General features: G+C 41.5%; 1 protein-coding gene and 2 non-coding genes across 3 annotated transcripts in view; 1 reads left to right on the top strand and 2 right to left on the bottom strand.

Moving 5' to 3' along the window:
* Positions 1-27,507, bottom strand: part of LOC131226837 (intermediate cleaving peptidase 55, mitochondrial-like) — a 105,726-nt gene that overhangs the window by 3,173 nt on the left and 75,046 nt on the right. The window lies entirely within an intron of this gene.
* On the top strand, positions 1,432-1,538 carry LOC131228398 (small nucleolar RNA R71). Its single transcript, XR_009162900.1, has one exon. It is a non-coding gene; the product is annotated as a small nucleolar RNA R71 (small nucleolar RNA).
* LOC131228468 (small nucleolar RNA R71) lies at positions 9,973-10,079 on the bottom strand. Its single transcript, XR_009162971.1, has one exon. It is a non-coding gene; the product is annotated as a small nucleolar RNA R71 (small nucleolar RNA).

Here is a 27,507-nt window from a genome sequence, read left to right as displayed (position 1 = left end):
ACCGTCAGCCTGTATTGAAAAATATGTTTGACTCCAATGTCGTATTCCCGAAAGACATACTCATGATACCATTCCTGCAATTGATAATTACATTTCAAGTGGCAAGGAATGGGCGACTAAGAATGACGGGGATCTAAGTGCTCATGTTACTGATGGGTTCGGTATCTGGGACGATAAAATCTACAGGGTAGTAGAATCTGTCAACCTGGACCAACAAATCCTCAATTATCCCTCTCGGTACACGAATAGAACTATCAGCGAGTTGTAATGTGGTTAAGGTGAGTTTTAATTCACCCAATTCTAACTGCTTGTACACCGAGTAGGGAATCAGATTGACGCTTGCTCCTAAGTCAAGAAGTGCGTGCTCAATTCAATAGTTCCCGATTATACATGATATGGTTGGGCCATCGGGATCTTTGAATTTCTACAACACATCTTACTTTAGGATGACACTTACTTTCTCAGTCAAGAAGATTTTCTTTTGAATATTTTGCAGTCTTTTGGTCGTGCACAAGTCTTTCAGGAATTTGACATATAAAGGTATTTGTTTTACGGCATCAAGTAGAGGAATATTGACCTTCACTTATTTCAACACCTTTAGAATGTCCTGAGAGTTAAAGAGAGGTTTTGGTGCAACTAACCATTGGGGAAATGGAGCAACCAGCTTCCCTCGAGGTTCCGGTTCTAATTCGTGTGGAGCATGGCTAGATCCATCATCTTTGTCCTCTTTTGGTTCCTCAGGCTTTTCAACCCTAACTGGAATGATTTTGTTAATGATCTTCCCACTCCTAAGAGTGGTAGATAAATTTTGTAAGTTCTCTTATTGCTTGAATAAACTCCTGAGTTTGTGCGGAATTTTGAACCGGTTCTTCTTGAGGTTTCCCTTAATTTGGAATTTGATTGAAAAAACCTTAAGGGGTAGCTGTTTGTCGATTCCTCCAACTGAAGTTTGGATGATTTCTCCAACTAGGATTGTATGTATTGGAGGTAAGTCCATTAAAAGGTCTTTGATAATTGTTCACAGCATTGGATTGCTCATTCAACACCCCTCGAAAGGCAGGTATTGTAGGACAATTTTCAGTTGTGTGAATATTGCAATCACAGATACCACAAACAGTTTCATTAACCTTATTCTTCTTTAATTCCATGGCCTCAAATTTCCTTATGAGATTAGTCACTTTAGAATTGATATCATCGTCCTCTTTCAGGAGATACATTCCATCCCTTTCCTTAGATTGAGTCGGCCTAGACATGGTGCTTGATTTTGGGTATGTGTCCCATGATTGTGCGTTTTCAGCAAGTCTATCCAAGTAATCCCACACATCATCGATATTTTTATTCATGAATTCTCCATTGCACATTGTCTCAACCAATTGGCACATGTAAGATGTCAGTCCATCATAGAAAAAGTGTGTAATGCGCCACGTTTCAAAACCGTGTTGTGGGCATGAACTGACAAAATCCTTGAACCTTTCCTAACATTAGAAGAATGTTTCATCCACCTTTTGGGCGAAGTTCACGATTGATTTTCTAAGGGTGTTCGTTTTATGATGTGGAAAAAATTTCTTTATGAACTCCATTTGCATATCATTCAATATGCCAATAGATCTAGGACGTAGTGAATGCAACCACGTCTTAGCTTTCTCTTTCAAAGAAAAGGGAAAGAGTTTCAGCTTGACTGTGTCCTCAGACACGTTTGGAAAATATAAAGTGGCTATGATCTCATCAAACTCAAGCCCATGAAATTTAGGAAGGAGTTGGATCACCCCTGGCTTGATATCTATGTGTCCCGTATTCTCAGGAAAAACCATACATGAGGGCGTGCTCACCCCTGCCGGTTGTAAATAATCTCATAAAGTACGAGGGGGGGTGCTTGATGCACCTCATTCTCATCCTGGATGTCCTCCATCCTAGGTTGGGGTAGAAGAGGTTGGTTTGCAGCCATTACTTCAATTAACTTTGGGGATCTCGAGCGGTGTCTAGTCCTGCGATGGATAGTCAACCCCTCAACCAATCCACCTTCAGTCAAGAGAAGTCAAGTGTTGTCACGGACCCACTTGGGCATGTAACACTCACAGCCCTCAATCATAGATTCTAACCTAAACCTAAAAGAATAGAAATCTAGGAATAGAAAGAGAGAAGGGTTGGAAGGAAGTTACCAAATCGAAGTCCCTAAGTTAAAAACCTGTAAAACAAACTCAAAACAAGTTAGTTCCTAGAAATAGAAATTCTAAAATTAGAAAGTAAACTAGGTTTTAAAAAAGGAAAGGCTTTTAAAAATCGAAAATATAAAGCTTTTAAACTAATTAGGAAAGTTCTAACCTAGAATTAGGAAGTTAGTTTCTAAAAATAAAAGAAGTCCAGTATAAACCAAATCAGGAAAATTTCTAAAAATATAAAACTAATCCTAATCTAGAAATAGAAAGGAAGAAAAATCAGGAAGAGATTACCAAATCAGAAAGCCTATATATATCAAGGTCTTACAAAATAGAAAAGTTAGGTTACTTTCTAAAAAAATCAAACAAAAAAACCTAAACCTAAAACTAGAAAAACCCTAATCTTAACCTAATCTTAAAACTAGTTAATCTCAAAAAAACGTAACCGTCAATCCCCGGCAATGACCCTAAAAACTTGTTCACACCCCCAAGTATAAGGTTGTGATGTAGTAATAATCTCTGTAAGACCGAGGTCGAATCCACAAGGACAGAACCTTGTACGTAATCTGAAAGTAACTCGAACTAGAACTAGGCGAAGATGTTATCTAAACCAGAGGAATTTAAGAGAAGAATTGTGATGTATTTAAACTAAAAGTTGTAAAATTCAAAGGTGGGAAACTAGCGTGCCAAGGATTCACTTGTAGAGATCAGGGAAATCTATGCTTGATTCATAAGCACAACTGGATTCAGAGTCCTATCTTCATCCAGTTGGAAGATATTTCATTAAAATCCAAATCTAAACTTCCTTTGATCCAGTTTTTAAGAGAAGATAGGTATGATAATTAGAATTGATTCCATCACAAAACCATGTCCATGAGACAAAGCAAACAACAGAATTTAGCCAATCCACATCCAATCTAAGGGATGTATGAATGTTAGGAAGGATTCTGTCATCCAACCATGCCTAGGAGACGATGGTGAACAACAGGGTTCCTAAATTCAGAAACCCTATAATGCTAAGAACATGCTCAAAGCTATCACAAATCCATTATAATTTAAGTCACAACAAACCATTAAAAACTGAAAGCATTCCTTAATATCAAACTATAATCAAAAGAAAGTTCAACTAAAGTATGAATCAAAGCATAGAAAATCATCCATCACGCTACAAGCTTCACCTCTTAGCCCTAGCTAAGAGGCTTAGCCCATCATAGACATGGTGAGGCTAAAAATCTTAAAAAGCACATTAAAGAAAAGAAAAAATAAAAAATAAAAAGAAGGAAGAAGAACTCTTGCTAGCCATCACTTTCTCTCTCTCTTTCTCTCTCACGTTCAAGATGCCCTTCCTCTCTCTTTCATCTCTTTTTTATAACAATAGGGAGTCGGCTGTGGCGGTGGAAGTTAGTTGAAACTGGTCGGTTTCGTGCGTAAACTTACGCACTTCCCTACATAGTGAAACTTCTCACTTTCACAGTTGACCCACTTTTGACACTGTGGATTACTCCCCATGATCGGATCTTCTCGAATTTTTCTTCATGAAAGGGTTCAGTTTTTACCTGGGCTTCATCTGGATGGTATAAATTGGCCATCTGATCAACGGTGGTGAGCCACCACATCCCGAAACGTCCGGAACTCGCGGACGTGCGCAGTCTGCACAATTCTTCTTGCGCTGATAAGTGGTGGGGTACAAGATCAATGTCGACGGAGAAATCCAATCTGTCCATTGGACGCTCCTCGAAATTCTGATCAGAAATGGATGGTTTTGAATTGCTTTTGATGCGGCCCACTGAAGTAATCATGTTGTAATTTTTTGGACGTTGCAGGGCAATCTGTTTGTGGTCGTTGTGACCGGCACGTGTGCATGCATGGGTGTCAACGGTCAACATGGGTATGACTGTTTTTCACCCCTCTACATGATGGACGGCTTGGATTGTCCATGCGAGGCATGATGGTGGCCCATATCAGTCCGCAGAGAGGACAACCGTCTGGTTTTCACATTAGTGCGAAAACGGAAGTTTCTGTTTGGGAAATTGACTGTACTTGCCTCGAAGTTTGGGAAAATTACCTAGAACGCTACGACACTCCATATATTCCTAGAAGGGCCTTCTGACAGCTTTTGGAGATTGTTTCGAACGAAAATGCCCCTAACCTTAGTTCAGGACTTGTACGATCTTAGAATGAAGTAGAAGTCACCTGCTATTGTAACCCCCGAGAAACGGACGGATTGACTACTCCTCGGGACACCGGCCAATGGCTGCTGCTCGGCGCTCTGTGGGCCCCACCACCACATACGTGTTTCATCCATTCCGTCCATATATTTCTACAGATCTTTTTATGGTAGGAGTCTAAAAACAAGTAATAATCCAATCACGGTGGGCCTTAGGAGGATTTTAATGGTGGATATCCAATCATTATAATTTTCCTGCAGTGTGGTCCACCTGAGATTTATATCACTCTCATTTTTGGGTTCAAGCCATAAAATGACATTTAAAAGTGGATGAACAGCATGGACGAAGCACATACATCCGATCACCAGCACCACGAGCTTCGGAAGGGCAAATATCACATTTATTTACCTTTGAAAGACCCTCTTCTTCTTTTTCTTTTTTTTTTTATTTTTCTATAAGAGTGAAGATCCAGGGACCAATAGCCAGAGAGCGAGGTTGTTTCTCCTTGTCGTTTCTCTCATCTTAGAGCCTCTTCCACTACGAGGTTAGTATTTTATTTTATTTCAACTGTAGGCATTTGCCAAGGTAAAGGAAGAACAGAGTCGAGAAGCCGAGGGTTTCGGTTGTCTCATGAAAGGGAGTGTAACGTAGGGCACACCTTGATCAAACCTCCACCATTGGATAGTAAACAATCACGACATCATGTTTGTGATGGTATTTGGGTCATGGCTGCCACTTGTCACGACTGCAGTTACGATGTTATATGGATCGTCATCTTTAGCCCACAATGGTCGTGGTTGTTAGCTGTTATGGGTCGTGCTCATCAGGGATATAGCATTGGATACAACTACGAACCAGTGTGCTTCATTACCACGACTCAACATGTATGACAACCATGATCCAGTGTGCTTCATTATCATAAGATTACGAAGACTGCATTGATTGAATTCGATTTGATAATTAAAGTTGTGTATGGTGATGCAACTCGAAAGTGCAAAAGACACAAGGTGTCGCGATTTCAGCGGATGAGTTCCAAGTGACCGCACGGGGAATGTCCGATATAGTGAATCTAAGAGAAATGAAGTGTACATGCGGTCAGTTTACACAGTGCTTGACAAGACACAACGGGACATTTCAGATGAAGTGAAGGTTTTATCTAAGAATATGAAGCCTCTAGAAATTAGAAGATCTGATGGGAGACCTAAAAAGGTTCGAATTACATCCCAGAGAGAAGATAGACCAACACCCAGATGCTCGAGATGCAAACGAATAGGTCACAACTGGCGTCGATGCACTTTCATCCCTGCTGGCTAAGGAGGAGGCCGAGGCTGATGATGACTTTTTTTTTTATTGTTTGTGATAAGGTAATGTGAACCGTAATTTATTGATTCATGAACTTTGGTGCATGTTAACCACTTTCCAATGTGGATGCTAACCATGATCCATTGTGCGTTTGAACCACGACCAATATAGGAAAACGTGAACTTAACAATGGGTCGTGGTTGTCATGACAAAAGGATCATGATTGAAATGTTATATGGGTCGTGTTTCTCATTAGGTTGTGGTTGTCAACGTCGGATCAACAAGGACGACAACCACGATTCATTACAACTGTGACCACGACCTATTTAACATTACAGCCATGACCCATATCAACTATGACCAATGATTCACGTATACCATGACAACAACGACCCACATATCAATCCAGTTAGGGTCCATGTATCATGACAACCACGACCTATACAACCTCACAACCCTGACCCATATACAATGACAGTGGGGACCCATGTATCATGGCAAACATGACCCAATGTAGATGATAATCAAGATCCTTTATGCATATGAACTACAAACCCAAAGATCGAAATAGTGTACATAATATAGGTCGTGGTTTTCGTGATATATGGATTGTGGTTGTCATGTTAATCGGTCGTGCTTTACTCAGTGCCTTAGTTGTCAACAACTATTCGGTACGGATGATAACCACGATCCATTACAAATATGACAACCACGACGCATGTAAATCTTCAACCATGTTCCATGTAACACGACAACGACGAATCCATATCAAATGACAACCACGATCAATGCTTCACATCAACCACAAACCATATAACACGACAACCATGACCCATAGTCATGACATTCAGGATCCATATTTCATGACAATCATGACCTATACAACATTACAACCACGATCCATAGGAATGTTAAAGATGATTTAGTAATTGTTGAGGGTCAAATATTACATATCAGACCCCAGTTATTGCCTGATTTTACGTACAGGATAGTGCTTAACGTCATATTTTAATTGCGTTTTTATTGCAGGATGTAATCGGGAGCGTGGACTGAAAAATAGTACTAAAAGCGTGGATTTGACACTCCGAAGACACCAGAGCAAGGGACACACTCCAGAGAACCAAGACTGAAGAATTCACATGCCAGGGATCCGAGAAAATCAAGTCATTCACGTTAAAGAGGCCCGAAATTGGTGAAGAATGCAAGATCACATAGTTCCTGCTATCTGATTGGCTCAAAACTGCATGCATGGCCTAAGGGCCATAAATTAACCGTACATATCAAATTTCAACCCTCAGATCACTATGGAAGTGGCGCAACAGTTAGATCAGCCTATAGAACAGCGATTTGGGGCCCACCTAATATCTGGATATTCTTCAAGTTTGGCCTCAACCACTCAATCTACAAGAGGGGAGAAATAACCGGAGTGGATCGACCACACACATTACAGTGGACCCCACGTGCAACATGCGTGTACATAGCACGTCCGCACGCGAGCCGCACAGGGCCAAGACTCCCGTTCAAAGTCAGCTTACTTGACTCTTTCCGTAGCAGCAACAGCGGACGCACCAGCGTCCGCCGATCTCTCGTAGTGGGGCCCACCTTTCATCCAAATCATCCATCTGAACCGTCCATTGAGTCCAGAGGGAGGGCGTGACCCCCACCTAGGTGGAAGTTTTCCTAGAAAAAGCATGGAGCAGATTTCAGCCGTTCGGACGCAGAACAAACGGTCAGGTGATAATTCTGTGGGCCACATCAACGGACGGCCAAAAACCACTCTTTTTCGACCGAAATTCTGAGAGAAATCCGGTGGACGGCTTGGATTTCTCATTTGAATCTGATTGTGGACCCCACCATCGTCACAGCGTAAACATTACGCAAGCCCTATTTACGCAGTCCAGAGAAATCTGAAAATTTCAGATAGCTGTGGCCCATCATCCTTGATCGGATGAATGATCTAAACCATTCATGTGGAGCCCATGCCAGCCAAGACCCCAGCCATGAAGAAATCTTGAAGCCAAGCCTGTACAGCCATCCCGAAAATCAACCAAACGCAAGGTACTTTTGAGTTTCTAAACTGCGTAAAACAGGGACTGCGTAAACAAAAGCTTTCTGCACCAACTCCGCCAGCCACAGCATGGCACCGAATGCTTCTATAAAGGAGGAGAAGAGAGTGAAAAACTGGGGGGGAAGATCTGAAAAAGCTTGGGACGTGAAGCTTGGAGGCAGCAGTGAACAGGAGGAGAGAGTATTGTTTTTTTAGTTTTTATTTGTTTTTTCTTTATTATTATTTCTATGAGATCTAGTCCAATCATGTTGGGTTAAACCTCTTAGCTAGGGCTAAGAGGTGAAGCTTGTAGTCTGATAGGAGAAACTTTGCTTGTGCCTATTGTTTAGACTGCCAGATGTTGATTTTTATTCAAATTAAAAAGAATACTTTCAGTTATTTTTAATGGTTTGTTGTGACTAAAATTATAATAGATCTGCAATGGTTTTGAGTATTTCTTTCTCCTTTTGATGTTTATGACGTCAGGAAGCCCTGTTGTTCACCATCGTCTCCTGGGCATGGTCGGATAGCAGTATCCTTCCTAACTTTCATGCATTGTTGATTGGTTGGTAATTAGCTTAATTTTATTGTTTGCTCTGTCTCCTGGGCATGGTTTGATGATGGAATCCATTCTAATTCATATACCTTTCATCTCTTTAAAATTATAACAGAAGAAGTTCAGTTTAATTTTCATGATTTTTGGAACAGGCATAAGATCTCTCTGATCTCTATAAGTGGATCCTCTGAATCTCTAGTTTCCTTCCTCTAAATTCCTTAAGTTTTAGATAATTATTCCTTAAATTCTATTTGGTTTAGATCACATCTTAGTCTAGTTCCAGTTCTACTTGGTTTCAGATAACATACAGGTATTAGTCCCTTGGGATTCGACCTCGGTCTTACCGCGTTTATTACTACATCACAACCCTATACTTGGGGAGTGAACAAGTTTTTGGCGCCGTTGCCGGGGATTAACGACTACGTTTTCTGAAATCAACTAGTTTTAGGATTAGTTTAAGATTAGGATTTTTCTAACTTTAGGTTTAGTTTTTCTGATTTCCTGTTTTGTAGGACCTTGACATTAATTTCTAATTTGGTAATTCTTTTCCAAATCCTCTCTTTCTTTCTATTTTTAGAATTAGGGTTTGAGTTTTAAAAGTTTTCTAAATCTAGTTCTCTTTTAATTATAGAATTTTCTATTTTCTATTTTCTATTTTTTTGATAGTTTTCCCTTTTTGGAAACTAACCCAACTCTTTTGTTTTGTAGGTTGGTAAATTCTTTCTTAATTTCCTCCTGGCTATTTCTATATTAGGATTCTTTTTTAGCAAGTTTCTAATTCTAAACTCTTTTAGACTCTAACTTTGTTTCTTATTTTATTTTTAGAAATTTTTTACTTGTAGACTTTTTGTTTAAAAACTAACTTTCCTATTTTGTAGGCCTTTAAGATAGAAATTTCTAATTCGGTAAGTTCTTTCTCTACTTTCTATTTTTCAGTTCTCTTTTAGTAATTTACTTTCTAGTTTAGGATCTTCTTCTTTTAGAAACTATTTTACTTCTATCTTTCTTTTTAAAGATTTTCTAATTCTAGACCTTCTCTTTAGAAACTGATAGAAATTTCTAATTCAGTCTTTAACTTAGGGACTTCAATTTAGTAATTTCTTTCCAACTCTCTCTTTCTTTCTAGATTTTCTTTTCCTTTCTTAGGATTAGGTTTCGAATTTGATTGAGGGCTACGAGTGTTTCATGCCCAAGTGGGCCCGTGACAACACTCGACGTCTCTTGCCTGAAGGAGGATTGGTTGAGGGGTTGACTATCCATCGCAAGACTAGATATCACTCGAAATCCCCTGAGTTAATTGAAGTTATGGCTGAAGACCAACCTCCTCTACTTCCACCCAGGGTGGAGGATACCCAAGATGAGAATGAGGTGCATCAGGCACCCCCGCCTCGTACTTTACGAGATTATCTACAACTGCCGGGAGTGAGTACGCCCTCATGCATGATTTTCCCTGAAAACACAGGACAAATGGACATCAAGCCAGGAGTTATCCAACTCCTTCCCAAATTCCATGGACTTGAATCAGAAAGTCCATATTTACATTTGAAAGAGTTCGATGAGATTATAGCTACATTATATTTTCCTAATGTATCTGAGGATACAATCAGGCTGAAACTCTTTCCTTTTTCCTTAAAAGAGAAGGCTAAGACGTGGTTACATTCACTGCGTCCTAGATCCATTGGCACATGGAACGACATGCAGAGGGAATTCATAAAAAAATTCTTCCCACATCATAAAACGATTACCCTCAGAAAAGCAATCATGAACTTTGCCCAAAAGGAAGATGAAACATTCTTCCAATGTTGGGAAAGGTTCAAAGATTTGGTCAGTTCATGCCCACAACACGGATTTGAAACGTGGCGCATTACAAATTTTTTCTACGATGGACTGACATCTTCCATGCGCCAAATGGTCGAGACAATGTGTAATGGAGAGTTCATTAATAAAGATGTCGACAAGGTATGGGACTACCTCGATAGTCTGGCTGAAAAAACACAATCTTGGGACTATTACCCAAAATCAAACACCACGTCTAGACCAACTCAATCTAAGAAGAAAGGCGGAATGTATCTCCTGAAAGAAGAAGATGATCTCAATTATAAAGTGCATAATCTCATAAGAAAATTTGAGGCCATGGAAGGAAAGAAGGATAAGGTCAATGAAATTGTTTGCGGCATCTGTGATTGCAACATTCACACAACTGAAAACTATCCTACAATACCTGCCTTTCGAGGAGTGTTGAATGAACAAGCCAATGCCGTAAACAACCATCAAAGACCTTTTACTAGACCTAACTCCAATACATACAATTCTAGTTGGAAAAATCATCCAAACTTTAGTTGGAGGAATGGACAAATGGTTACCCCTCAAGGTTTCTTCAATCAAAATTCAAATCAAGTGAAACCTCAAGAGGAACCGGTTCAAAATTCCATACAAGAGCTGGCTCAGGCAATGTGGGAATTTACAGATTTTATGCAAAAGATAGATTCTCGTATGACTGTTATAGAAAAGGGGATGCTTCCTGCACAACCTCTCCCCAATCCTAAACTGCAGTACGAGATTAGTGATCCCAGCTCTTCAAATCAATTGCCACTCTTAGGAGTGGAAAGATCATTGATAAAACTCTTCCTGAGGTAGGCCCGAAAAGCCTCAAGAACCAAGAGGACAACAATGATGGATCTAGTGATGCCCCACAAAAATTAGAACCGAAACTCCAAGAGACGGCGGAGTATTCAAAAGAAGATCTTCTTAACTAAGAAAGTGAGTGCCATCCTGAAGCAAGACGTGCCATAGAAATTCAAAGATCCTGGTAGCCCAACCATATCATGTGTAATCGGGGACCATCGAATTGATCATGCACTTCTTAACTTAGGAGCGAGCATCAATTTGATTCCCTACTCGGTATACAAACAGTTAGGTTTGGGTGAATTAAAACCCACCCTAACCACACTACAACTTGTTGATCGCTCTGTTCGTGTACCAAGAGGGATAATTGAGGATGTGTTGGTCCAAGTTGATAGATTTTACTACCCTGTAGATTTTATCATCCTGGACACCGAACCCATCAATAACATGAGCACTCAGATCCCCGTCATTCTTGGTCGCCCATTCCTTGCCACTTCAAACGCAATTATCAATTGCAGGAATGGTGTCATGACTATGTCTTTTGGGAATATGACATTGGAGTCAAACATCTTTTTCAATAACGGCAGAAACTTAGAGGATGATGACGATTTCCACGACATTAACATGATTGACTCTTTAGTGGAAGATACGACACCTCTAACCTTATCCTCTGACCCTCTAGAGACGTGCCTGGCCCACTCCTATGATTTTGATGATGACATGATTAGGGAGACGTGTGCCTTGCTTGATACTGCACCGGTACTTGAAGTTAACCGGTGGAGGCCACAATTTGAAGAGTTGCCTCAAACTGATGTAGTACCTCTACCGTCTAACCTCAAGCCACCGAAGCTTGACCTAAAACCTTTGCCCTCTGATTTAAAATATGTCTATTTAGGTCAAGATGAGACATACCCGGTGGTGATCTCTGCCCACCTGGAGAAAGAACAGGAGAGTATGCTCATATCTACTCTCATTGAGCATAAGGGAGCCCTTGGATGGACGATAGCGGACCTCAAGGGAATCAACCCCTCGATTTGTACTCACCGCATTTATCTTGAGGATAATGCTAAGACCGCTCGGCAACCACAATGTAGACTAAATCCAAACATGAAGGAAGTGGTTAAGGCCGAGGTTCTTAAACTATTGGACGTGGGTATCATATACCCTATATCTGATAGTCAATGGGTGAGTCCAACTCAAGTGGTCCCTAAGAAGTCCGGAATCACCATCGTAGCCAATGCTAATAATGAACTCGTGCCAACTAGAGTCACTACTGGTTGGAGAATGTGCATTGACTACAGGAAGTTGAATACCGTCACGAGGAAAGACCACTTTCCTTTACCATTCATTGATCAGATCCTGGAAAGGTTAGCTGGTCATTCCTATTACTGTTTCCTTGACGGGTATTCGGGCTACAACCAGATAGAGATAGCCCCTGAAGACCAGAAAAAGACCACATTTACATGTCCCTACGGCACCTTTGCCTACCGAAGGATGCCATTCGGACTATGTAATGCCCCTGCCACCTTTCAGCGATGTATGCTTAGTATCTTTTCTGATATGGTGGGGCAATATCTAGAGGTCTTCATGGACGATTTCTCTGTTTACGGTCCATCTTTCAGCAAGTGCTTGGAAAGTCTTAAATGTGTGCTGAAAAGATGTGAAGAAAAGAACTTGGTACTTAATTGGGAGAAGTGTCATTTCATGGTTCAGAAAGGAATTGTCCTTGGGCATATCATCTCGTCCAAGGGAATCGAGGTAGATAAGGCAAAAATCGATCTTATCTCTAACCTACCTCCACCCAAGAACATCAGAGATGTGCAATCCTTCTTAGGACACGCAGGGTTTTATAGACGATTCATAAAGGACTTTAGTCTCCTCTCTCGTCCCTTATGTAATCTTCTACAAAAGGATGCACCATACGAGTGGACTGAGCAATGCCAGGAAGCTTTCACCAAGCTTAAGGGCATGTTAACCACTGCACCCATCATGCAGCCACCCGATTGGAGCCTTCCTTTTGAGCTTATGTGCGATGCTTCTGATTATGCTCTTGGGGCGGTTCTAGGCCAGAGAAAAGATAAGAGGCTCTACGTCATTCATTACGCAAGTAGAACTTTAAATTCTGCCCAAGTGAACTACTCGACTACGGAAAAGGAACTCTTAGCCGTAGTGTTCGCCTTGGACAAATTTAGGTCATACTTGATCGGATCCAAGATTATTATCTACACAGATCATGCGGTACTGAAGTATCTTCTTTCTAGGAATGATTCTAAGCCCCACCTGATACGATGGATTCTTCTACTCCAAGAATTTGATTTGGAAATTAAAGATAAAAAGGGAGTAGAAAACGTTGTGGCCGATCACCTTTCTCGCCTTAATACCTCTGATCCCCTTGAGACGACCCATATCAACGATATGTTCCCTGATGAACAACTATTCAGAGTCTCCCATTCACCTTGGTTCGCTGATATTGCTAATTATCTTGCTACAGGTGTCATACCGACACAGTGGACTGTGCAAGATAAGAAGAAATTCTTCACCAAGGTGCGCAACTTTTTCTGGGATGATCCTTATTTATTTAAATATTGTCCAGACCAAATTCTAAGGAGATGTGTACCAGACGATGAGCATCAGAGCGTCATCTCCTTCTGTCACTCACAGTCCTGTGGTAGTCACTTTTCGCTAAAAAGACCACGACCAAGATTCTGCAGGTGTGACTTTTATTGGCCTACTATATTTAGGGATACTCATGAGTTTTGCAAAGCTTGTGAGCGTTGTCGAAAATTGGGAGCATTGTCCGTCGAAATATGATGCCTTTGAATCTCATCCTTATCATTGAAGCATTTGATTGCTTGGGGCATCGATTTCATGGGACCATTCCCCCAATCGCTTTGGAAATCAGTATATTTTACTCGCCGTGGATTATGTCACTAAATGGGTCGAAGCGATTCCGTGTCGAACTAATGACCATCGCACGGTCATTAAATTCCTAAAAGAAAACATCCTTTCTCGATTGGACGCCTCGAGCCATCATTAGTGATGGGGCTCACACTTTTGTAATAAACCATTTGAGAGCTTAATGAAGAAATACGGTATCTCTCATAAGGTGAGCACTCCATACCACCCACGACAAGTGGGCAAGCCGAGATTTCTAATAGGAAAATTAAACACATTTTGGAGAAAACGGTTAACCCCGATCGTAAGGATTGGTCAATCCGATTGACCGATGCCTTATGGGCATACCGCATCGCCTTTAAAACCCCTATTGGAATGTCTCCCTTTAGACTTGTCTATAGGAAAGTTTGTCACTTGCCTCGTGGAGCCGGAACATAAAGCGTCTGGGTGATCAAAAATCTTAATTTCAATCTGGACAATGCTGGCTCGCTACGCAAACTTCAATTGAATGAACTTGAGGAAATCCGGAATGATGCGTACGATAATTCGAGAATTTACAAGGACAAGATGAAAGCATTTCATGACCAACACATTTTGCGAAAATCATTCACGCCTGGTCAGAAGGTCCTTTTGTACAATTCTCGATTACATCTCTTTCCGGGTAAGCTTCGATCTCGTTGGACCGGCCCTTACATTGTTGTTACTGTTTTTCCTCATGGGGCCGTTGAGATAAGAGATCCCGACAATGGTAAGGAGTTTAAAGTCAATGGACATCGATTGAAACCATTTGTCGAGAAATTTGATTCAGAGGACATGTCCATGCCTCTGACTACTCCTGTTTACCAGAATTGATCTCCTAATCTGATGGAGATATAGTTAGGTTTATCGCTTTCATAGGACTAGGGTAGTTGCTTTATTTGTCTGGCTGAAGACGGTAAACTTAGCGCTCCTGGGAGGCAACCCAGCTCTTCATTTCATTTCGTTTTTATCATTAGTTAGTTCAATGTTTGTGGGTAACATTACTGCAAACCCTCACGAGACTACAACTCGTCCACTAGGGGCAACCTAGGGGTTTAAAGGCTTGTTGCATACGCTAAATGCAATCGAGAGCACCTACGAAAGTGGTATAGGTAGGATTTTATTTTTATTTTTGTGTTGCCTTCTCTCTCGTGCTGACCGACGCCCATGCTGCGATCTCTTGGAAAGTGTCTCTCGATTCATCATCCAGGTACTATCTTCCCATCACTTCATATTTACTTTTCGTTGTCCCAAGTGCATTGCATGCTCATATCTTTTACATTGAGGACAATGTAGATTTTAGGTTGGGGGTGGGAGATTAGGTGACCTAATCAGCATTTTCTTGGTCTTGAACAAAAATTGTGGAAATTTTTTAAAAAGTTTTCTAGGACTTCTGATGAATTCGAAGTGATTTTGACGGCCATCTAGGGCACTTAGAATTTCAAGATGCGTGATGTTGGTACTTTATGACTCTTGGATTCAGTTATCTATTAGATTTCACAGTTAAATTTAAATTGTTAGTCCATGGTTAGAGGTTTTAAACATTGATTGAGTCATGATTTCACATGTCACATTTCGCTTACACATTAAGATTTCAGTTTGATACTGAAGGGTTAATTTGGTGATCAGTAAGCATGGAAGGAACCATCTTGAAAAATTGCCCGTCATGATCAATTGAAAGGAAAAGATACCGTTGAAAGAGGTTAGGCAAGGACTCTTCACTATAGGTTTGCTCCCTATACGTGTGGATTTCATTCCCTACGGATAATACGTAAAAAGGTTTGAGTACGCAGTCTTCACCATAGGTTTGCTCCCTATAGGTGAGGATTTGTTTTGGTATTACTTTTAATAAAAAAAAAATCAAAAGCTGAAGGAATGAAAAGATGATCTTCGAAGCAAGTTTTGGTTATCATGGACTCTCTTGTTGGTTACCAATGATATCCTGAAACAGAGAGTTGCGTATTAATGTTGAAAACCGAGATTACACTATACACCTGTGGAACTCAGTGTTTAGGATTGTTCTAATTGAGGGACTAATATTTTGAAATTGATTATGAAATTTACCGTGTGTTTGAGTCTAGGAGAGAGTAAGGCCCCACATTCATGAATCTGAGAATTCTCATATCTGGATTATTCTGCAAAAATCACTCGAGTTTATAGAAATTGTTCTGTAATTCTCAATTTATTTTTCGCATACCTTGCTCGGGACTAGCAAGATGCTGGTTGGGGGTTGTGTTGAGGGTCAAATATTACATATCAGACCCCAGTTATTGCCTGATTTTACGTACATGATAGTGCTTAACGTCATATTTTAATTGTGTTTTTATTGCAGGATGTAATCAGGAGCGTGGACTGAAAAATAGTACTAAAAGCGTGGATTTGACACTCCGAAGTCATCAGAACAAGGGACACACTACATAGAACCAAGACTGAAGAATTTGCATGCCAGGGATCTGAGAAAATCAAGCCATTCACGTTAAAGAGGCCCGAAATTGGTGAAGAATGCAAGATCACATAGTTCCCGCCATCTGATTGGCTCAAAACTGCATGCATGGCCTGAGGGCCATAAATTAACCGTACATATCAAATTCCAACCCTCAGATCACTATGGAAGTGGCCCAACAGTTAGATCAGCCCATAGAACAGCAATTTGGGGCCCACCTGATATCTGGATATTCTTCAAGTTTGGTCTCAACCACTCAATCTACAAGAGGAGAGATATAAGTGGAGTGGATCGACTGCACACATTACAGTGGACCCCACGTGCGACGTGCGTGTACACAGCACGTCCGCACGCGAGCCGCACCGGGCCAAGTCTCCTGTTCAAAGTCGGCTTACCCGACTCTTTCCGCAGCAGCAACAGCGGACGCACCAGCGTCCGCCGATCTCTCGTAGTGGGGCCCACCTTTCATCCAAATCATCCATCTGAACCGTCCATTGAGTCCAGAGGGAGGGCGTGACCCTCACCTAAGTGGAATTTTTCCTAGAAGAAGCATGAAACAGATTTCAGCCGTTCGGACGCAGACAAAACGGTCAGGTGATAATTCTGTGGGCCACATCAACGGACGGCCAAAAACCTCTCTTTCCCGACCGAAATTTCGAGAGAAATCCGGTGGACGGATTGGATTTCTCATTTGAAACTGATTGTGGACCCCACCATCGTCACAGCGTAACGATACGCAGGCCCTATTTACGCAGTCCGGAGAAATTCGAAAATTCCGGATGGTTGTTGCCCATCATCCTTGATCGGATGAACGATCTGAACCATTCATGTGGAGCCCACGCCAGCCAAGACCCCAGCCATGAAGAAATTTTGAAACCAAGCCTGTACAGCCATCCGAAAAATCAACCAAATGCAAGGTATTTTTAAGTTTCTAAACTGCGTAAAACAGGGACTGCGTAAGCAAAAGCTTTCTGCACCGACTCCGCCAGCGACAGCATTGCGCCGAATTCTTCTATAAAGGAGATCCAGGAGAAGAAAAGGAGGAGGGAAGATCTTTAAAAGCTTTGGACGTGAAGCTTGGAGGCAGCCGTGAACAAGAAGAGAGAGTATTATTTTAAAGTTTTTATTTGTTTTTTCTTATTTCTATGAGATCTAGTCCAATCATGTTGGGCTAAACCTCTTAGCTAGGGCTAAGAGGTGAAGCTTGTAGTCTGATGGGAGAGACTTTGCTTGTGCCTATTGTTTAGACTGACTGATGTTGATTTTTGTTCAAATTAAAAGGAATACTTTCAGTTATTTTTAATGGTTTGTTGTGACTGAAATTACAATAGATCTGCGATGGTTTTGAGTATTTCTTTCTCCTTTTGATGTTTATGATGTCAGGAAGCCCTATTGTTCACCATCGTCTCCTGGGCATGGTCGGATGGCGGTATCCTTCCTAACTTTCATGCATTGTTGATTGGTTGGTAATTAGTTTAATTCTGTTGTTTGCTCTGTCTCCTGGGCATGGTTTGATGATGGAATCTATTCTGATTCACATACCTTTCATCTCGTGAAGACTAAATCAAGCAAGTTCAGTTTGATTTTCATGATTACACCCTTCAAAGATCTCCCTGATCTCTATAAGTGGATCCTCTGAATCCCTAGTTTTCTTCCTCTGAATTTCTTAAGTTTTAGATAATTATTCCACAATTATTCCTTAAATTCTATTTGGTTTAGATCACATTTTAGTCTAGTTCTAGTTCTACTTGGTTTCAGATAATGTACAGGTATCAGTCCCTTGGGATTCGACCTCGGTCTTACCGAGTTTATTACTACATCACAACCCTATAGTTGGGGAGTGAAATTTCTAGGCAAACGAACTCGATATTTTGTAATATGACAATAGCGATCCATATAACATGACAACCACGATCCATAAAACATGAAAACCACGATCTATATAACATGACAACAACGATCCGTATAATACAACAACAACGATCTGTATAATACGACAACAACGACCCATAGTAACCAACACTACGATCCATATATCATAACAACCACAATCCATTTTACATGAAAACCATAATAATAAAAAAATAGAAAGAGTTAACAATGATCCTTTGCCTGGGTCATGTATTAACAATGTGAAGGATCGTGGTTGTCATCTACGAAGGGTCGTGTTTGTCATTGTGCAAGGTAGAGATGACTTTTATCAAGTTGTGACAACGAAAGCCTTCACCATATCCAATTTGAAGCCCAAGTCTTGGGCCCACAACTTTGTATCGTGGTTATTATGTTATATGGGTCGTGGTGTTAATGTTTGATGAGTCGTAGTTGATATAACGATATATATCGTAGTTTTCATTATATATATTGCGTAGTAGATCACACCGAAATAAATGGTTAGAAGGTGTTGAGAACTACGTGGGTCGTACATCTACCCGATTAAACTTATTTTTATGATATGCCTATATATACGTACATTACATGCGATGGTCAGTTTAAATGACATTTATATATCACTATGGACCCCATATATCTTAGTTTGTACTGAATTAATATGTCACATGTACATACACTAAAGATAGCGTGCTAAAGGGGGGAAGTTCGCTTACGATTCCAAACGCAGAACATCAATCGTCAATCATCTGGCTCAAGTCTATGGCCCCATCATAGATCGAATCCAATCCATTGGAATTGTTCGTGGATGATGGATTCCTTTGAAAATCTTATGAGTGACACATATCGAGCCATCAGTGGCCCACACTGCATAAAGATGACAAATTACGGGATTTTATAAAATCTATTAGTTGAACTGTTGTGGTCCCTTGGATTCGAATATTTTGACCATTCTTTGGGTAATTCTGTTTCTTGATGTTACAAATAAAATGGATGGTGCGGATCAGAGAAAAGGCAGTTCGATGTGACTTAGAAACGTCCGAGGTTGGAAGATATACAATGTAAAACAACCACTTGTCCTCATATGGAACACCAACTTTAATATTCCAAAGGCAGAACATCAACTGCTTGTCCCTGTACGGAACACTGGGACTCCACTTTTTATCCCTAACCCTATTTTTTTTTACTGGTTTTGAATCTTCTTCACTAGGCCCCTCCATCGCCACTCAGCGAGTACATTTACAAGTCTAGTGCAGCTCAGTCAATATAAATGGTAAAGCAAGGTAATGGTTGACAAGGACAGTGTGTGGTGGTTATTATGTTATGTGGGTTGTGGTTGTGAACCACAACCCAATGTATATGAATATAACGACAAGTTCAGTACAACTCAGTCAATATAAATGGCAAATCAAGGTAATGGTTGACAGGGACGGTATATCGTGGTTATTATGTTATGTGGGTTGTGGCTGTGAACCACGACTCAATGTAGATGACATCAACGATATGTATGGCATGACAACCACGATCGTGGTTGTCATGCCATACATATCGTTGATGTCATCTACATTGAGTCGTGGTTCACAGCCACAACCCACATAACATAATAACCACGATATACCGTCCCTGTCAACCATTACCTTGATTTGCCATTTATATTGACTGAGTTGTACTGAACTTGTAAATGTACTCGTTGAGTGGCGATGACTGTCAACCACGACCCAGCACAGATGACAACCACGATCCAGCATAAATGACAACAACGAACTGTGTCGCATGTTAACCACGTTCCTTTAGAACTCATGATAAATACGACCCTTCATGGATTACAACCCCGATCCACTTTGTAGTACAATTACGACCCATGTTAGATTTTGCAAGACTATCTTATTATTGATTAACAATCCAAGACCATATTGGAATGCAGGTCGAAACAAGCTAATCATGACCACATGCTTAGACTTTGAAAAGGCACAGGTCTCTCCCAAGTGCTCTGTCAGTTTTCTTAAAGTCTTGGTTGAAGATATGGAGAAGAAACCTAATAGAAAGAAACTATTTAGAGACAACTGTTTTGGATTTCTGGTTGACTTTCCACTGGCCGAGTGGATGACACAGTCTCAGATCATGCATTGCCTGATGCAAAGGCATGTTGGTGATTTAAAATTCGATGTTCAAGGCACCAAGATAAAATTTACAGATCTCAATTTTGCGCTAATAATGGGTCTTGAGTTTGGACTACTTAGGATAAATGGTGGCGGTCATGTCGAGGCCGGAAGAGCAGAGGCAGGAAAAGTCATTAGGGAGACCTACCTGAGTGCAGGCGGCGTTAGTAGACAAGTATTGAAAGATGCCTATCAGTCACTCACCGATAAAGAAGAACATATGGACGTGGTGAAGCTAGCTCTAATAATTTGTGTTGAGAGTCTATTAGTTGGATCTCCGCAAAAGAATAATTGTGTTGATACGTTTATCGACATGGTTGATGACTTGGATTATTTTAATAACTACCCCTAGGGCAGTGTGGGGTATGATTATTTAAAAAATGGGGTTACTGCTGCGTCTAGCATTATTCAGAGGAAAAGGCGACTGGCCAGTACCCCAAATCATATAATATATGCAGATGCACGCTTGTCCTACAAGTACGTTATTCTTGTCCTAATTCATACTTTGAGTTCAAATTTTTTCCGTTTTCCTCCATACATGTAAACTAATATGTAATGCATGATAATTGTTCTTATACAGATTTAGGCCTATGAACGGTTCCCTCAACTCATTGGTGACTGTAGGTGGGCCGTTAGAAGACTGCCTACGGACCGTAGGTGACCTGATGATGCACGTGTTCTTGCCTCACCATCCACACCACTAGACGGTGGGACCCACTGTGATGTACGTGTTTTATCCTTGCCATCCAGCCGTCAGTCGGGTGGGCCACCCCACAAAAGCAGTGTGGATTGAACATCAGCCATTGAAACCCATTTGGGGTTTTCACGGAAGTTTGGATCATTATGTAATTTGTTTTTCCTCGGGTTTGTGTGACCTTATCAACGTTGGATGGAAAATAAATGTTATGGTGGGCCACACATGTGGGCCCACCTTATGAAGCAAATTGGCTGGCATGCCACACACCAGCTATGTAGCTGGTGTATGTGACGTCACCAAGTTATGTGGGCCCCACCTGTTTCACCCTCACCGTCCATCTATGGAACCCACCATGATGCATGTGTTGCATCCAAACCGTCCAACCAATTTGAAAGCTCATTTTATGGCAGGGGCTAAAGAATGAGTCAGATCCATGGTTTAAGTGGATCCCCAACACTGTTATTTGAAGTGAGGATCGATTGATCTCTTGATATGATTCATATATATATATATATATATATATGTACTTGTGGCCATCCGTTGAGTCCCACCTTGATATTTATAAGGCCCATGTGATGGGCCCATATTAATGTAATTGTGGCCGTTGTTGAGGCCACCTTGGTATATATATGAGGCCCATATGATGGGGCCCACCTGCTTGAATCTGAGGCCCATGGGTTAATACCCAATGTGATGTATTAGGGCCCATGGGTCAAGGCCCATTGTGATGTATTTGGAGCTCATGGGTTAAGGCCCATTGTGATGTATTCAAGGCCCGTTATTGAGGCCCACCGTGATGTGTATGCAGCCCGTTGTTGAGGCCCACCTTGACATATATGATGACCATATGATGACGCCCATTTGATGTATTTGAGGCACATGGGTCGAGGCCCAACAGGATGTATATAAGGTCTATTGCATCGTGTGATTCCACAATGGGTTATGTAATGACATTTATGACAGGTCATGCCTTAGGAGCAATGTTGGTTTGACATCTACATTGTAAGAATAATGTTGGTTAAATGTCTACATTATTACTCTCCCTAGGGCCCATTGATAGGCCCATACTTGTTGTGTGTATGCCATCAAGGCCCATCTTCATTGTGAGGATAGTTCATCACCATATAACATGCTTAGTATAACTCCATGATTCATGCCCATATGCATCATATGATGCCTAATATGACGAATGTTTGATCATAGCATACGTCATTGGGTAGACCATTTACGAGACTCCTTATCAGACGGAGTGCCCCACATTATCATACAGTACGGGCAGGATTGCTGCATGACTGGGCAGTGTGACTCATGCATCTCGCATACGTGTGACTTGATCATTGTACGCCCTAGATGGGACACCAAAAATATTTGGTTCTAGCACTGTGGGCACTTAGGATGTCCTTGGGTGAAAATCTCAGAACCTCCGAGGCGAGGAGAAGCCCCAACGTTTAGACCGAGTGGAATATGAGCGTCCGAGTGCCAAATACCAGTAGGCTGCATCTCCCACTGTGTAGTGGTCGGTTGGGAGGGGGTGTGGCCTTATCCGCCCGAGTGAGGGGGCTATAAGCTAGGCTGAGTATGACCAGCTCGTAAATGGGTCCGCTATCGACAAGCCGAGTAGGTATTGGCATACTGCTGGCTAGGCGGATAGTGAGGTCTCTTCCACTCGCTTGGCTGTACAGCTAGGGAGGAGGCAGTCAGAGTGGAGTGTTATAGACCCCGGTGATTTTCTCAAAGAGCAACCATACTGATATGTGGACTTATTGAGCAGGAATTGCATATCCATTCATTCATTCATTTACTATCCACTCGGGCTGGTGGTGCGTAACTATTCGTTACGTGTACCTTCCATAACCAAGATTTCGGTTGGGCGCGCGACTAACCTGAGATCAGGAGTTTACCATGTTGAGTCTGACTATCCAAATTTAGGTATGGGACTGGTTTAGATAGAAGTCTCTTGTGGTGGACCCGTAGCCTGCGATACTACGTACCATCATCCTGACTTTACATTCCAGCATGGTCATTTCATTTACACCGCATATTACATTGCATACACAATACTTAGCATTTTGGGTTATTAAGTTTTTGTACTTAGATGGCTTAGACGGACTTAGCAGGATTTGCATATTGTATTGCATCATCGGCATCTGATATTTAGCTTTCACATTTGCATAGCCGATCCGCATTGCATATTCTGATATTGGATATTTTATAGACTTACCAGTAATTCTGATATCATATGATTTATGAACTTGCTAATGTTTCTGATATTGTATAATTTATGAGCTTGTCAGTATTTCTGTTTATTCCGATGATGTATGATTTATGGGATTTATGGTATACTTAGCACTTATCTTGTGCACACACTTTCACTACCCTCTAAGCTTTTTATAAGCTTATGCATGATAAATGCGTGCAGGTGATGTTAGGTTGTAGCAGCGTGGAGCGTGCAGCTGTCTTCTGGAGCTCTGATTTTAACATATGTATTTTCCTTTCAACATTGTATTCAAATGTTCATATTAGTGGATATGTGATGATGATGTTGCCTTTATGATTTGGGTATACGTGTGGTTATGCTTCTTATAAGACAAATGTACGTTGAAAAATTCTCTTTATAGGATCATAGGATCGAAACCTGGCGTATGTGTGGCGGGGGCTGAGAATGGGGTACTATGGAGGCTATCGGCACAGAGTTCGGCGATCGGGATTCATGTGAATCCAATTTCCAGGTTTGGGGTATGACAACGGTGGACTGCATGGATAGGGCCCATAGTCTAGATCATGGTGGGCCACTTCAAAATGGATGGACGGTTGGATATAAAACACATATATCAATGGTAGGCCCCACGTGGCACTGTCCAAAATGGACGGTGTAAATATACAATGTATACATCTAGTGGGCCCCACCTCCACACATGCAATACATGTGGAGCAGGTCCCACACGGACGGTTGGGATATAATACATACCTCATGTCAGACCACAGAACTTGCTAACATCATAACAACAGCATATAGTGCTGGTGTGAGGTTCACCAGCCAATTCGCTTTCTACATCAAGGTAGGCCCCACGTGTAAGGTGGGTCCCACCGTCCAAGGTATGGATGGTGTGGATGCACTACACGTGTAGGGCCCCACACAAATAGACGGATGGCGTGGATAATCACATCTGGTGGGTCCCACCTCCTAGATGCACAACATAGATAAAACACTACATCACGGTAGGCCCCACGTAATCTAGATGGCCTGGATCATGCGTCAGGGGACATTGTGGTGGAGATACAACATAGATATCAGGGTGGGGTCCAGATCCCCTTGCTGGGCGATTTGTATACAATATATGCTATGGTGGTCCCATCGTCCATCTGATGGATGGTGGAGACACAACACATAAATTAAAGGTGGGTCCCACCGTCCATTGCTGGACGGTGGGACTACAGCACATGTACCATGGTGGTCTGCAGTAGGACGGTAACCTACTGCTAGATCTGGCCCACCTTGGGTTCATGTCCTAAGATGATCTCTTCAAATAGACGGTGTGGCTACAACATACATCAATGTGGGTTCCACGCAGGTGGGCCACCCCACTAAAAGATCAAGCTGATATTTGATAATTCCCTTCAAATGGGGTCTGCCCAAACAGGCAGCAAGGTGGCTGCAACATGGGCCTCGGTTTGGTACACTTGGTTGGACGGTGTGGATCATACATCAAGGTGGGCCATCATACATGAAAAGGAGAGAGAGAGAGAGAGAGAGAGAGAGAGAGAGAGAGAGAGAGAGAGAGAGAGAGAGAGAGAGAGAGAGAGAGAGAGAGAGATGGCGGAGATGGGAAGAGCTCCGCCACTATGAGCTCCTCCATGCAAGATAAAATGCATACATCAATTGGGTCCCACTACAAGTGGGCCCTCAAATAGAAATCAACGGTAGAAATCCTAAGATTACTCACCTATTACACTCTTTCTTAGTCCCTTGGCTTCCTTAGCTCCTTGGCTACTTCTTTAATGGTGGATGATGAAGATTGAATGGTTGATGGTGAGATTGGGTGGTAGGGAGATGGGCCACACACTTGGCTTTCTCTCCTTGGAATTGCTTAGACGTTGGCTCTCTCTTGGTGCATGGGGAATGGGTGGAGAATGAGGGAGAGAGCAGGGATGTAAGGAGAGAGGGATGGGTGTACTTGACTTGAGAGGTATGGGTTATGTTAACTTTGGGGAAGAGAGAGGTATGGGTGAGTGATGGGTTGTACTTGATTGATTGATTGATACTTGGTAGAGATTCTCTCGGGTTTCGCAAATGCGCGGTATTTCTTTGAAATAAATATAAGCTCACATCTCCTGGCCTGGGTATCGAATCAAAGCTCGAGACGCAGCGACGGCGTGGTCGCTAGGGTACAAGTCTCGGGTCGAGTGGAATTCAATAGGGAGGTCCACGGAAGTTAGGGTTGTGCGCAAATGTTATTTACGCGTCGTGGGTCACCGGAATTCAATAGGGAGGTCCGCAAAAGTCTAAGGAACCGTACGGTCTAGGATGCAGGCTTTACAGTAGTGGCCGTAATGTGAAAATAATGTAGCAGCCATTATATGTTATGGGGTCTTATGGCCATTATGAAAAAAATAACCAGTAACAACTCATTGTGCCTCCATTAAGATGGTAACAACTCTCTAATGGTCTATTATAAAATCAATATAAATTTTTCAAAAGTTTTTAAATTATAAAAAAATAATAAAAAAAAAGACCATAATGGTTGTTACAAAAGTTGAAATGGTTGTTACAACCCTTATTATAAAGATAATAGCAGTTGTTCGCACAAATATATAGAACAAAATTGAGCAAAATAATCGCAATAGCATAAACAAACCTAAGAAGAAGATAATCTAAATTTTACATGGAAAAAATCCTTTTATAAAAAAACCAAGGTACAAAATTGTTAATAAATTACTATGAAAGCAAAATTACAAGAGATAGTAGATATTGTTAATTCGAACAACCAACGAATCTCCTTTGAAACCCTATTTATGCCCTTGAACCTTTTAGAATACTTTAGAAAGCCCCAATCTCCTCCTTAATTTCGATTACACCCAATATATATATATATATATATATATATAAAAACCAACCGGAATATGAAACAAATTTTGCGCTTACGTGGCTCTGCACCCACTCGATAGGACCTTTGGCGGCATCGACATACATCGAAGATCCATCGATGACATTGAATATTGTTCGATGCCAACTTTCAAAACTGTCCAACAATTACATACAATTTTTTTTTTCGAATTTTTTTGATAGGATCGAGCAGTTTGTCGATGGCATCCGCATATGCTCAATGAGATTTAGAAATAGATTTAAGACTATCAACAACAATAACAAACCTTAATTTAATCCGGCAAGCAATTGGTATGGAAGTTTGTGATTTGCCCATCAATAGACTATGAAATCTAAAATAGGACGATGCCACGTGAAGTGAATGCATCATTTTGCCGAAAAATGATCAAAGGACTTGTATGGATCTTATTAGTCATCGCCGGGAAGAAAGACCGGACAGGTGGACGCGGATTAGCTACTGACAGGTTGCGTAGCGAGATTGGCTACTGAAGTGCCGTCACCAAGTTCTGTGAGCCCCACCATGATGTATGTGTTGTATCCACACCGTCCATCAATTTGGAGAGATCATTTTAGGGCATTATCTAAATAATGAGGCAGATCCAAAGCTGGAGTGGATCCCACCATAGAAAACAGTGGGAAGAGTAACATCCACCGTTGAAACCTTCATAAGGTCCACATGATGTTTATTTGAGATCCAATCTGTTCTTGTGTTAACGCATACATGAAATAAGGGAAACCACGAATATCAGCTTCATCGAAAACTTTTGCGGCCGTAAGAAGTTTTTAACGGTGGCGTCCCACTGTTTTCTGTGGTGGGGTCCATTCGAACTTTGGATCTGACTTATTCTTTGGACTTTGCACTAATATGATATCTCCAAATGGATGGACGGTGTGGATACAAAACATACATCATAGTGGGGCCCACAGAACTTGGTGACGTCACTTCATTATCGAGTTAAGCTACTCAACGTGTCAGTAGCTAATCCGCGTGTGAGAGATCTGGCCCGACCATTAGGTGGGCCTTCATCAGTGGTTGAATGATTGAGGTTGTTGATATGGTGGGCTGCGATCTGGACAGACGTACGGTGCCCCAAAATCTCCGTGATTGGCAGATCATAGTCATCCAATCTTAGTTTCGGCCGCTTTGAATGTTAACCGTTACTGTACTGCTTTCCAAACCTGATATTTCTGCCACGCAATCTAAACAACTAGGCCACCCATTGTACGGCTCGGATCTCGCACCCTTGACTCCGGCATGCTAGATGTCTCGTGGAGTGATAGCCTTGTTCAAGCGCGTGAGCTTAAGCAAAGCCCCGTCAAGCACATGTACAACACGTGTGAGATATTTAAATGAGGTTTGCTAGCGCCACCCTCAGCCATCCCTTTACCCACAACATACGTGCCAGCGTGGAGAGTGCATGGGACATCTGAGCAGTACATAAGGTGGTCC

This window comes from Magnolia sinica, chromosome 15 (genome assembly GCF_029962835.1).
Source record: "Magnolia sinica isolate HGM2019 chromosome 15, MsV1, whole genome shotgun sequence".
Taxonomy (NCBI): Eukaryota; Viridiplantae; Streptophyta; class Magnoliopsida; order Magnoliales; family Magnoliaceae; genus Magnolia; species Magnolia sinica.
This window is presented reverse-complemented; position numbering and strand designations above follow the sequence as displayed.